At 40.9% G+C, this 12287-nt stretch overlaps 1 protein-coding gene across 30 annotated transcripts in view; it reads right to left on the bottom strand.

The window, feature by feature from the left end:
- LOC111960007 (receptor-type tyrosine-protein phosphatase delta-like) overlaps positions 1–12287 on the bottom strand; it is a 648092-nt gene that overhangs the window by 287167 nt on the left and 348638 nt on the right. The window contains exon 1 of one of the 30 annotated variants that reach the window (XM_070437869.1): positions 7595–7644. The exons of the other annotated variants lie outside the window; for them this stretch is intronic. The gene's annotated coding sequence lies outside the window, so the exon portion shown is untranslated. Of the gene's footprint in view, positions 1–7594; positions 7645–12287 lie in introns of those variants that run through there. 30 annotated transcript variants of the gene reach the window in all.

Genomic DNA, 12287 nt, shown 5'->3' with positions numbered 1-12287 from the left:
AATTATTGATACATATGCATACATACATTTATACAAATTGCTTCTTGGAAATCAGTCAAGCCAAAATGCTACTTTTTGCTTGAAAATYCTTGTAAGGCCCATTTCGAAACAACCCAACCATCTGTTCTCCCCTACTGTTGATAATAGATGCTCTCTAATTTGACTGATGACTAGCTGCTGTCTGCGAAAGGTCAGTAAGCATTCGCCAGTGGAGGCACTGTACATACAGTGGCACCAGTTGGATTGCAGAAACAGGGAGCTGATAGGAGAGGGGAGGGGTTGGAGGAAAAGGTTGACTGAATCAACAGGTTTGATCAATTCTTCAAAAAAAGATCCTATCTCTGGGACTGGTGGCGCCATGACAACAAGGAATGTTGCTCAAGATTAATTGTAGCACCCCTGTGATCAGCAGGCAGTGAGAGGGGCAACCATCGGGCCCTGACTCCGTCTATGATTTATAACTAATAATTGGGCATGAATGGGGCCTCCAAGGCACTATCAGGACCCCGCAGGGTGCCTGCTTTGAGACACAAATAGGGTTGAAATAAATCTGTTTCCTGTGTGCTGATATGCTACGAGGGCGTGCACGGCAGCGGCAGCGACACAGCACAAATCAATCTTCAATTTCACGAGCCCCACAAAACGGATTCTGGCAGCTGTAAGAGAGGTATCTTCCCTTGAAATAGACCTGTGCCAGCAGGGGCATCAGGCACCCCAAAAGATCTGAGGGGGCACACAGTACGTGAGGATGGTTGGAGTGTGGTCCGGGGGGTCATATATTTCATAACATATTTTTTGGTTCAGTAGGTGCCCAACATAATAACATGTGGTGGTGTGTTGGAGGTCTATAAAGCCTGTATGCATTCCTGATTTCTTTAACCGTTAGGTTACCTGTGTAATATTGACACAAACTCAGAAACACTTGTTTTGCGAACATAGTCCTGCTTTATCAATTGCTGTGCTGATAAATGGGCAGTTCACTACCTCTGTCAAATGAATATGTAGCGTAAAGTTGTGTGWATTTGTATTTATTTTGGCAATAAATATGGTGAAGTTACAATACCACACATTTACAATAGGCCTACAGTATATCTAAAAATATTAACACCCTATCTCTATATATACAGTTGAAGTCGGATGTTTACATACATCTTAGCCAAATACATTTCAACCAGGTTTTTCACAATTCCTGAGATTTAATCCTAGTAAAAATTCTCTGTCTTAGGTCAGTTAGGATCACTACTTTATTTTATGAATGTGAAATGTCAGAATAATAGTAGAGAGAATTATTTATTTCAGCTTTTATTTCTTTCATCACATTCCCAGTGGGTCAGAAGTTTACATACACTCAATTAGTATTTGGTAGCATTGCCTTTAAATTGTTGAACTTGGGTCAAATGTTTTGGGTACCCTTCCACAAGCTTCCCACAATAAGTTGGGTGAATTTTGCCRCATTCCTCCTGACAGAGCTGGTGTAACTGAGTCATGTTTGTAGGCCTCCTTGCTCGCACACACTTTTTCAGTTCTGCCCACAAATATTCCATGGGATTGAGGTCAGGGCTTTGTGATGGCCACTCCAATACCTTGACTTTGTTGTCCTGAAGCCATTTTGGCACAACTTTGGAAGTATACTTGGGGTCATTGTCCATTTGGAAGACCCATTTGCGACCAAGCTTTAACTTCCAGACTGATGTCTTTAGATGTTGCTTCAATATATCCACATAATTTTCCTTCCACATGATGCCATCTATTTTGTGAAGTGCACCAGGCTCTCCTGCAGCAAAGCATCCCCACAACATGATGCTGCCACCCCCGTGATTCACGGTTGGGATGGTGTTCTTCGGCTTGCAAGCCTCCCCCTTTTTCCTCCAAACATAACGATGGTCATTATGGCCAAACAGTTCTATTTCTGTATCATCAGACCAGAGGACATTTCTCCAAAAAGTACGATCTTTGTCCCCATGTGCAGTTGCAAACCGTAGTCTGGCTTTTTTATGGCGGTTTTGGCTTCTTCCTTGCTGAGCGGCCTTTCAGGTTATGTCGATATAGGACTCGTTTTACTGTGGAAATAGATACTTTTGTACCTGTTTCCTCCAGCATCTTCACAAGGTCCTTTGCTGTTGTTCTGGGATTGATTTGCACTTTTCACACCAAAGTACGTTAATCTCTAGGAGACAGAACGCGTCTCCTTCCTGAGCGTTATGACGGCTGCGTGGTCCCATGGTGTTAATACTTGCGTACTATTGTTTGTACAGATGAACGTGGTACCTTCAGGCGTTTGGAAATTGCTCCCAAGGATGAACCAGACGTGTGGAGGTCTACAATTTTTTTCCCATGATGTCAAGCAAAGAGGCACTGAGTTTGAAGGTAGGCCATGAAATACATCCACAGGTACACCTCCAATTGACTCAAATTATGTCAATTAGCCTATTAGAAGCTTCTAAAGCCATGAAATCATTTCTGGAATTTCCCAAGCTGTTTAAAGGCACAGTCAACTCAGTGTATGTAAACTTCTGACCCACTGGAATTGTGATACAGTGAATTATAATTGAAATAATCTGTCTGTAAACAATTGTTGGAAAAATTACTTGTGTCATGCACAAAGTAGATGTCCTAACCGACTTGCCAAAACTATAGTTTGTTGACAAGACATTTGTGGAGTGGTTGAAAAACTAGTTTTAATGACTCCAACCTAAATGCATGTAAACTTCCGACTTCAACTGTATACACACATACATTATTTTAATAGCAGGACACTGTAAAGTCCATTATTTCTAGTATGAGTATGAATTAGGCTGTTTGAGAAGGATTGAACCCTAAGCAACCTGCATGCACATTGTTTGAAGTATAATAGCCATAGCTACTGTAGTAGGTCAAAGCTGTGTGCTGGAAAACCTTGGTAGAGCATGGGTGGAGTAGGTATTGTGGTGCTCATGTGAATTATCTTTATTTTTCAGCTTCAGACCAATCCCTACTTCTCACATAGTTTTTAGTTTCCATGTTTTTACACTGGAAGGTCATTCTACAAAATTATATAAAATTTCCACATGCAAAACTTGTATGTAATATGCACTCAAAAAATATATGTGTTTTGTCTCACATAATTTGTTGCCCATGGCCCGGTTTCCCAAAAGCATCTTAAGGCTAAGTTCATCTTTGAACCTTCACAGGCACATTGTTAAATCTCCAAGCTGTTTCCCAAAACCATAGTTTCTAAAGGTGCATTTAAAAAACACTCGTTATTTATCTACTGGCTCAAATCCACTGTAGAACAGCTAACATAAACATCTTCTAAACACATTATATTTGTCTCTCTGTGACCAACGAATACAATACACAGCCAGTGTCTTTGCAACTGTTATAAACAAGCAAAGGGTAAAAAGATGCTTCAAATGAAAACAAACATTATTACATTAAACTATAAATACAGTAGGCTACATAGGCCTATATACATTATTTAAATCATAAACAATTATAGAAACAAAGCATCGTTGAAACACTCATAAGCTTAAGTTTCATCGCTATCAGGAAATTGGGCCCTGGCTATTACTTCATAGACATGGCTATTCGCATTTATGCAAAACATATCGATTCTCCCTTTAAAGAGGGGAGGAGGGTGAATATCAACAGCTGCTTAACATGAAGCACATGCCAGTTCCTGTAAGTGACTTTCAAAGTACTGAATAAGTTGGCTGAGTGAGCATTGGGAAAGAAATCCCCTCCAAAATATGTGGGAGTTCCCCCAGACCCCCTCCAGTTTTTAACTCGTTGATGGCCACTTCCCACTAACGGTACCTACACCAACATCTTTTKGACATCTTTTTTTACCTCAATTACCTCGACTAACRGGTACCCACGCACATTGACTCTGTACCGMAACCTCCTGTATATAGCGTCGCTATTGATATTTTATTGTTGCTCCTAATTATTTGTTATATTTCTTTTTTTTAAATAAAAAAAGAATTAAAACTGCATTGTTGGTTAAGGGCCTGTAAGTACGCATTTCACTGTAAGGTACACCTGTTGTATTTGGTGCATGTGACAAATACAATTCGATTTTATTTGATAGCCAGAAATGACTTCTTGGTAGCTACAGTGGCTTCAGAAAGTATTCAATCCCCTTGACTTATTCCACATTAGCTTGTGTTACATCATGAATGCAAAATTWATTAAATATATGTTTTTTTCACCCATTTAAACACAATAGACAAAGTGAAAGCAAGTTTTCAGAAATSTTTGAAAATGTATTGAAAATGAAATACAGAATTATCTCATTTTACATAACTATTCATATACTTTGTAGAAGCATCTTTGGCAGTGATTACAGCTGTGAGTCTTTCTGGGTAAGTCTCTAAGAGCTTGCCACACCTGGAATGTGCAACATTTGCCCACTATTCTTTTCAAAATTCTTGAAGGTCTTGCCAAACATTTTAGTTAAAAATGTAACTCAGCCACTCAGGAACATGCACTGTCTTATGGATAAGCAACTCCAGTGTAGATGTGGCCTCGTGTTTTAGGTTATTTTCATGTCAAAAGGGGAATTCATCTCCAAGTGTCTGGTGGAAATCACACTGAACCAGGTTTTCCTCTAGGATATTTCCTGTGCTTAGCTCCATTCTGTTAATTTTTTATCCTGAAAAACTCRCCAGTCCTTAACGATTACAAGTATACCCATAGCACCTGTATCTTTGTAGTGACTGGGTATATTGATACAGCACCCAATGTCTAATTAATAACTTCACCATGCTCAAAGGGACATTAAATGTCTGCTTTTAACATTTTTACCCATCTACCAATAGGTGCCCTTCTCTGCGAGGTATCGGAAAACCTCCCTGGTCTTTGTGGTTCAATCTATGTTTGAAATTAACTGCTCGACTGAGGGACCTTACAGATAATTGTATGTGTGGGGTACAAAGATGAGGTAGTGATTCAAAATCATGTTAAACACTATTATTGCACACAGAGTGAGTCCATGCAACATATTATGTGACTTGTTAAACACATTTTTACTCCTGAACGTATTTAGGCTTGCCATAACAAAGGGGTTGAATACTTATTGACTCAAGACATTTCGTCTTTTCATTTTTAATTAATTTGTAAACATTTCTAAAAAACATACTGTAATTCCACTTTGACGTTATGGGGTATTGACTGTAGGCCAGTGACAACAAACAAATTGAATCAATTTTAAATTCAGGCTGTAATGCAACAAAATATGGAAAAAGTCATGGGGTGTGAATACTTTCTGAAGGCACTGTAGTTATGAGGTTGGAAGATTGGGAACCTATCTGGGCTAGCTAAAMCCAACTTCATACAAATGTTAGGTGGCTGGTAGTATTACAGAGAAATCGGAGGTTGCACGTGCCCCTGCGCCCCCTATGGGCATGACGCCTCTGTGTGCCAGTCTGACATGACTCTCGTCCACTGTCACAAAATGTTTCCTTTCTGCTACAGAACGGCTATCAGTTTTCACCATATGCAATGCCACTACTGAATATCATTGAGTAAAACCCCTCCAGGATCATACTAGAGTAACAAGTCGACTGAATTTGCTACAATGGCTGTCCAAATAAAATAACACGATGTATTTCAGAATATATGGTTGACTGACTTAATTTAATGATGTATGGCACACTGTTTAATTCAACAGTGTCAGAAATGTAGTTCAATGCAATTTAAATTCCAGACAGATCAGGGTTGAAATTATAGTGTGACATGGTATTGACACAATCTTTATTTAACCAGGTAAGTTGACTGAACACCTTCTCATTRATAGCAATGACCTGGAGAATAGTTACAGGGGAAAGGAGGGGGGATGAATGAGCCAATTGGAAGCTGGGGATGCTAAGGGGGCCATGATGGTATGAGGGCCAGATTGGGAATTTAACTGGAACACCAGGTTTAACACCCCTACTCCTATGGGATCTTTTAGTGACCACAGAGAGTCAGGATACCCATTGAATGACCCACCCGAAAAAAGGCACKCTACCCAGGGCACTGCCCTGGGGCATTGTGATTTTTTACATTTCAGACCAGAGGAAAGAGAGCCTCCTACTGGCCCTCCAACACTATCTCCTGCAGCATCTGGTCTCCCATCCAGGGACCGACTAGGACCAACCAGGACCGACCCTGCTTTGCTTCTGTGGCAAGCCAGCAGTGTGGTATGCTTAACAGTACCAAACTGAAAGGGATATATTATTTTGAGTAGCCCACCATTGCACATTGTACCAAATGGTAGGTTGGACCTCACTTTATATGCACAGAAAGATACATTTGTATGTGTTCATCTACAAAGCCCTTTTGGGTAAACTCTCTCTTTACCTCTGTAGTCTGGTCTCCTTCACCACCAGCAGGTAAACTCCCTCTTTACCTCTGTAGTCTGGTCTCCTTCACCACCAGCAGGTAAACTCCCTCTTTACCTCTGTAGTCTGGTCTCCTTCACCACCATCAGTTACCATATCCAGTCAGCTAGGTGGTTGCTACTTAAAGTCCCCAGGACATTCACAATATGAGGCAAGACTGCCTTCTCTTCTTGTGCACCAGACGCATGGAAGAATCTACAATCCATGCTTCAACTAGATATGTTAGTGCCACTGAATTAATTTAATATATTGATGGGAGACTGTTACAGAGGAGTGTAAATGCTTTTTTAAGGCTGGATCATGTTGTTGTATTGTATTGTTGTATGTTTTAATTATGTAATGTATTGATTATTGCTGCCTTCTTAGCCAGGTCTCCCTTGAAAAAAAGACTCTGGGTCTCAATGTGCTTTTCCTGGTTAAATAAAGGTTAAATAAAACAAATTTAAAATAATGTATAAACACCTCACCACCTAAAACTGAAAAATAACAAAACAGAATCCAGAAGGTCACATTGGAAGCAACACATTAAACAGAATCACAACACCAGGTTAGCCTAATGTCTTAAATAAACACAATACCAATCCAGCTGCGGCTTGACGGCACCCCGCAGATCCTAGTTTGTCTTTAATATCTACATATAATGAAAGTAGCACATGTATCGACCAGGGAAATAAACACTTGACGACCTCCTTAAAAATCCCATCTGTTGCACAGCAGCACCACCAAAGGCAGAACGAGAGAGAAAGATATTAAAACCGGTGAAGCCTAAACTAAGACAATAGTACTCTTTGTTTCCTCAAAAATAGGCAAAAAATGGTGTAAATGCCTTAAAATGTAACTCCGTTCCAACCATCATCGTCTGCGTGGGACGGTTTCAGCAAAGCTTATCAGCTATTGTAATTAATAAGAATGACACCATTTGATGACACAAAGACTGCATGTAACTGCTGGGAGAAGGAGAATGGTCCACAAGTCTGACACTACCATTTGTATTTCTGACAACTGCTCAGCGTGCAGAGAGTGATATTATTAACTGTATGTAAACATACTTGGGAAATATGAAATCATGAAATCGCTGAACAGCGATGATAATTATTTATTTATTTATTCCCCACATTAAAGTCAACTCCTCCCCCACCACACCCAACATACTCTTTCGGTTTCTCAATGGCTTCTGGGTTTTCCCCCCTTACCGATAATTCCCGATTTCGAGACTTTGCAAAACCACAAACCTTGGGTTCAGGGTCAGTGTCCTTCGGTGTGAGATCATGCCATCCTTCCCCTCTATCCCTCTATCCCTCGTCTTCTCTCTTTCTCTCTCTCACTCTCTCTCTCTCGATCTTTAGAAAAATCCTCCGGCCGTGCCCTCCTGACAATCACCCATCAACCCGGGTGCAATTTAAAAAGCCTTCAACAGCTGCCATTCCACAGGGCTGGCTATCATTCCAGCTGCCAGAGAGGCAGACAGGGAGTCTGCTCAAGCCAAGAAAACTTTGAAAGGCATGTTAGTTTCCCTCCTGTTGCAAATGGACTGAAGGTGAACAACTATTTTCCCCATGCAGACTCAGTCAAAGATATAGATTTTTCTAACTCAAAGAGAAAATGAAAATGCTTTTGTAATTAGTGATACATGACAACTCCGCACATGTTGTGCTTTCAGGTTTACAGAATGGTGATTCTGTGAATGTTTTAAGCCTTGTTAATCCTTCATTCATGTGGTTTATTTGTCTATTTTGCAATGACAACCTATTCATGTAGCATCCAAGCAACTGATAAAAGTGTATTTGAAAGAGGATAAAATCAGCTCATGCCAGGAGTGAAGACAAAATGCATGATGAAATGGATACAGGTACTGATGTAATCCTTTGCAAATGCTTTCAAAACAAGGGAAATGCCTCCTGCCCTTTCAGTGCACTCCAACCAAAGATGCATGTATCTTGTTCATTTCCTTTTCTGGGATTTGCTGTTTGCCTCATGCTGATTTGGCCTGCTCTGCCAGTGTGTGTGTGCGTGTGATAGAGCGAGAGAGAGAGAGAGAGAGAGAGAGAGAGAGAGAGAGAGATGAGAGAGAGGGAGAGAGAGAGAGAGAGAGAGAGAGAGAGAGAGAGAGAGAGAGAGCAAGATAGATAAAGAGTGAGAGAAAAAATAGAGAATGAGAGAGAGTGAGATAAAGGGTGAGAGAGAGACAGAGAGAGAGAAGAGAGAGAGAGAGGAGAGAGAGAGAGAGAGAGAGAGAGAGAGAGAGAGAGAGAGAGAGAGAGAGAGAGAGAGAGAGAGAGAGAGAGAGAGAGAGAGATGAAGAGAGAGAGAGAAGGGAGATCGAAGAGAGAGAGAGAGAGAAGAAAGTTAGTGTTAGTGTGTCCGAGAAAATTAGATGCTCGTGTTTGAGAGAGGGTGTGTGTGTCTACAAATGTCGCAGCAAAACAGCTCAGGATCCAGGCTGGGCTGCCTGCTGCTGTGCAGTTTGCCGCTCCATATGTCTTTGTCGAAAATATCCACGACGCAGCGTGGCTGCGAATGAGAGATTAAATCTCTCCAACTGGTATTTTCCCCAGTGTCCCTTATTGAAGGCAACAAAACAGATTGATGCCTGCCAGATCTGCTACATTGTGAAATGAAACAACTGGCCACCAGCGCTGTTTTCAGGATGGACCATCTGGTCTCCGGTATCCAATCCACATGTTTTCAAAATAATAAAATGGCTGTGGACATTTTTCACCCGCCTTGAATGGCAAATCAGGATAGAGGGTGTAACAACAGGGCTGAGGTTACCATTGTAACACTGTAAAAAGTGGGAATGTGTTTCAAACATTTCTGGAGGCTACATTGGTCTAGACTTGTGTTTGGTGCTTCGAGTGCATTGACAGGTGAAGTCAGTGAGGTATTTCCCTAGTAATGCGGTTTCACAGACGGAGCTAGTCTTTGGGAGCTATACCAGTCTCTGTTGTCTCAAAGTATCTCCAAACTTGTATTATACATGATGCCTTTGTCAGGCTGCATCATGTTGTGATAAAGGTGTCATGGCATTTTTGTTATTTTCCCTCTGATTCAAACACAGGTTGATCTCCTCAGCATTCTGTAAAAATCYGACTTAATATTACTATAGTAATAGTTAATGATCTCAAAACACTGGCACTAAGAGGGATGTTTCTTCCCATGAAATCCATTTAGTATCATGGATTGTAAGTTTACAGAATTGCTCTACAGTCCATYCACTAGCACTAGATAGAGGAGACAAGCTGTCTTCGGCTGCTGTTCCTGGACCTGTCACAACCATTGTGTTGCGTTGCCTCCTACTATATGCAAATAGTTTTAGCCCATTGTGTTGTCACCCCCTTGTATAAGGTCTTGCAACAGTTTTGTTGATAGCCACATAGGATCATATAGACAGCAGATCCAGTTGGCTTGATGGCATGGCTTCCCACCTGGGATAACGCTTACTTTGCATAGACTGGAGGAGGAATGATTGGGTCTATCAACATGATGGGGACTCAAGCTCCAGTGATTAAATTGCCTGGAGGGATCTGGCATTGGGGACAGATCCCATTGAGCTAGGGAAGTTAATGGTTGTTAAGTATTTTGTCTAGAACGGAATCACGGCTACTGTTGATAGATTAGACCCATCCCCACTTGTTGTAATCACCCAGATTAATTGTTCCAGAAGGTACATAAGGACCTCATTAACCATTTATAACCCATGCATTCCACATTCATAAGCAGTACATAAGCATTTCATTTTGTCAACATCTACAATACATAATGGATTAAATGGCCAACTCTCAGGAATTTTGGCCCCATGGAAGAGCCATTTAAATGTACACTAGATCTGTGATTCAAGTTCTAGCCAGGGCGTRTAAAGTGCTCATTCAAAGCACTCTGGGTATTTCCTGAAAACAGGATGTCAGAGCACCTGCTGTACCATGTTGCAAAAGAAAAAACAGTAAATCACCAGCCTATGCTTTCTCTTTTTGGCTTTTTCCCCCCACATTTGTTTCCCAGTTGTGTCGACTATGTTGGAGAAAGCAAACTCAGTCAACTGGAAATTATATATACTGAAAAGCACTGGTTCAGATATTCTGACAAGATTGTGTCTATATAGTCGCCTGAAGGGAGTAGTTCCCCTCTTCTGTTGAATAACTTATTCCTTGGGTCATGGGGGTCGTGCTCCCCATCTTGGCATGAGAACTTCCTTTCACTGTGTTCTCTTTCCAGCAGAATACCGTAAGGTGCTTTTACCCCCTTGCAGAATCTCTTTTACTGGTAGGCGAAATGGAAGACAGGCGATCTGTAAATGGATGGAATGACCTTCCTTTGCCCCATTGTAATAGTGAAGCATGATTAGCGACAGGCTCATGATTAGCGACAGATATTGATTATGGTGGAAGGTAGAAAAAGCTAAAAGCTTATCACATGACTACAGTTCTGGGTCAGAGCTCAGCCGCAGTCTGGCAACAGTCTCTCTGCCTTGTGACTGAGTGACACATCATTTTCACAGTACCTACCCACACCACCCCATCACCCCCCAACCCATCTCCCTCTACAATCTGTTTTCTGCCTGGCTAAGATTATGAAGCTGCATATATGCTGTCTGATTCCTGCCATCATCCCATGAAAGTCCAAACCAATGAAAACAGATGTTGTGATTCTGGTGGAAAGACAGCAGCCACCACATTTCACACATCAATGTACGTACGATCTGTTTTGATTATAACGTATGCAATTCTTATCCAACTAGCTGCTATATCTTTCTAATAAAGCTAGGCATTGTCTCACAACCATATTCTAAACTCAATGCAGTCAAGAGGTTATCCATATTCTGGTTAAATTAATTCCAAAGTTACACATGCAGCATAAACCAAAATAATGTGTCCGTTGGAGAAATTTTATTAGCCAGCAAATAACCTTTTAGTCTCCTTCATTTTAGGTTTCAGCCCTCCTCATTCGTAAAAATAACTGCATAAGAAACAAAAGCGAATTAAAATGCAGCACGGAAATAAGCAAGTGGTTTAACGTGGCAACAAATCAGAGCTAACGAGCCAAATCTCCTATCATTTCAAACAAGGAAGGAATCACTTCAGCTCAGGCCATGTGGCATTTCAACCTTATTGCAGATGATGTAAATGCAATAATATACATCTTTATTTTGCCCATACTACACATCTCTACATGTCATGTTTATTTGATTTGGTTAGGTATGCATTACTTCATGTTCTGGAGTTACATTTATCTTTTACCTTAGACCTTGGTCTTACTGGTCAGGCTGCTTGGAAGATGGTTCCAAGAGAACCAGTCTTGTTATAGTTTCCAAACTACATTTTGGAAATGTCTACAACAACAAAAATATAATAGTGCTGTCTGACCTTGCTTGGTTGATATGGTATCAGATTGGTGTTGGTTTGTATGGTATCAGCATGGTGTTGGTTGATATGGTATCAGTACGGTGTTGGTTGATATGGTATCAACATGGTGTTGGTAGATATGGTATCAGAATGGTGTTGCTTGATATGCTATCAGCATGGTGTTGGTTGATATGGTATCAGCATGGTGTTGGTTGATATCGGTATCAGCATGGTGTTGGTTGATACTGGTATCAGCATGGTGTTGGTTGATATGGTATCAGCATGGTGTTGTGTTATAATGGTTTGGTTGATCAGGCATGGTGGTTTGGTTGATATGGTATCAGCATGGTGTTGGTTTGCATATGGTATCAGCATGGTGTTGGTTGTATTGGATCGCATGGTGATTGTTTGATATGGTGATATGGTATCAGCATGGTGGTGGTTGATATGGTATCAGTATGGTGTTGTGTTGTATGGTATCAGTACGGTGGTTGGTTGATATGGTATCAGCATGGGTGGTTGTTATAGGTATCAGCATGGTGTTGGTTGATATGGTAATAACGCATGGTGTTGGTTGATATGGTAA

The sequence above is a fragment of the Salvelinus sp. IW2-2015 genome, linkage group LG37, assembly GCF_002910315.2.
Source record: "Salvelinus sp. IW2-2015 linkage group LG37, ASM291031v2, whole genome shotgun sequence".
NCBI lineage: Eukaryota > Metazoa > Chordata > Actinopteri > Salmoniformes > Salmonidae > Salvelinus > Salvelinus sp. IW2-2015.
Note: the sequence above shows the minus strand (reverse complement) of the source record. Positions and strands in the feature narration are given on the sequence as shown.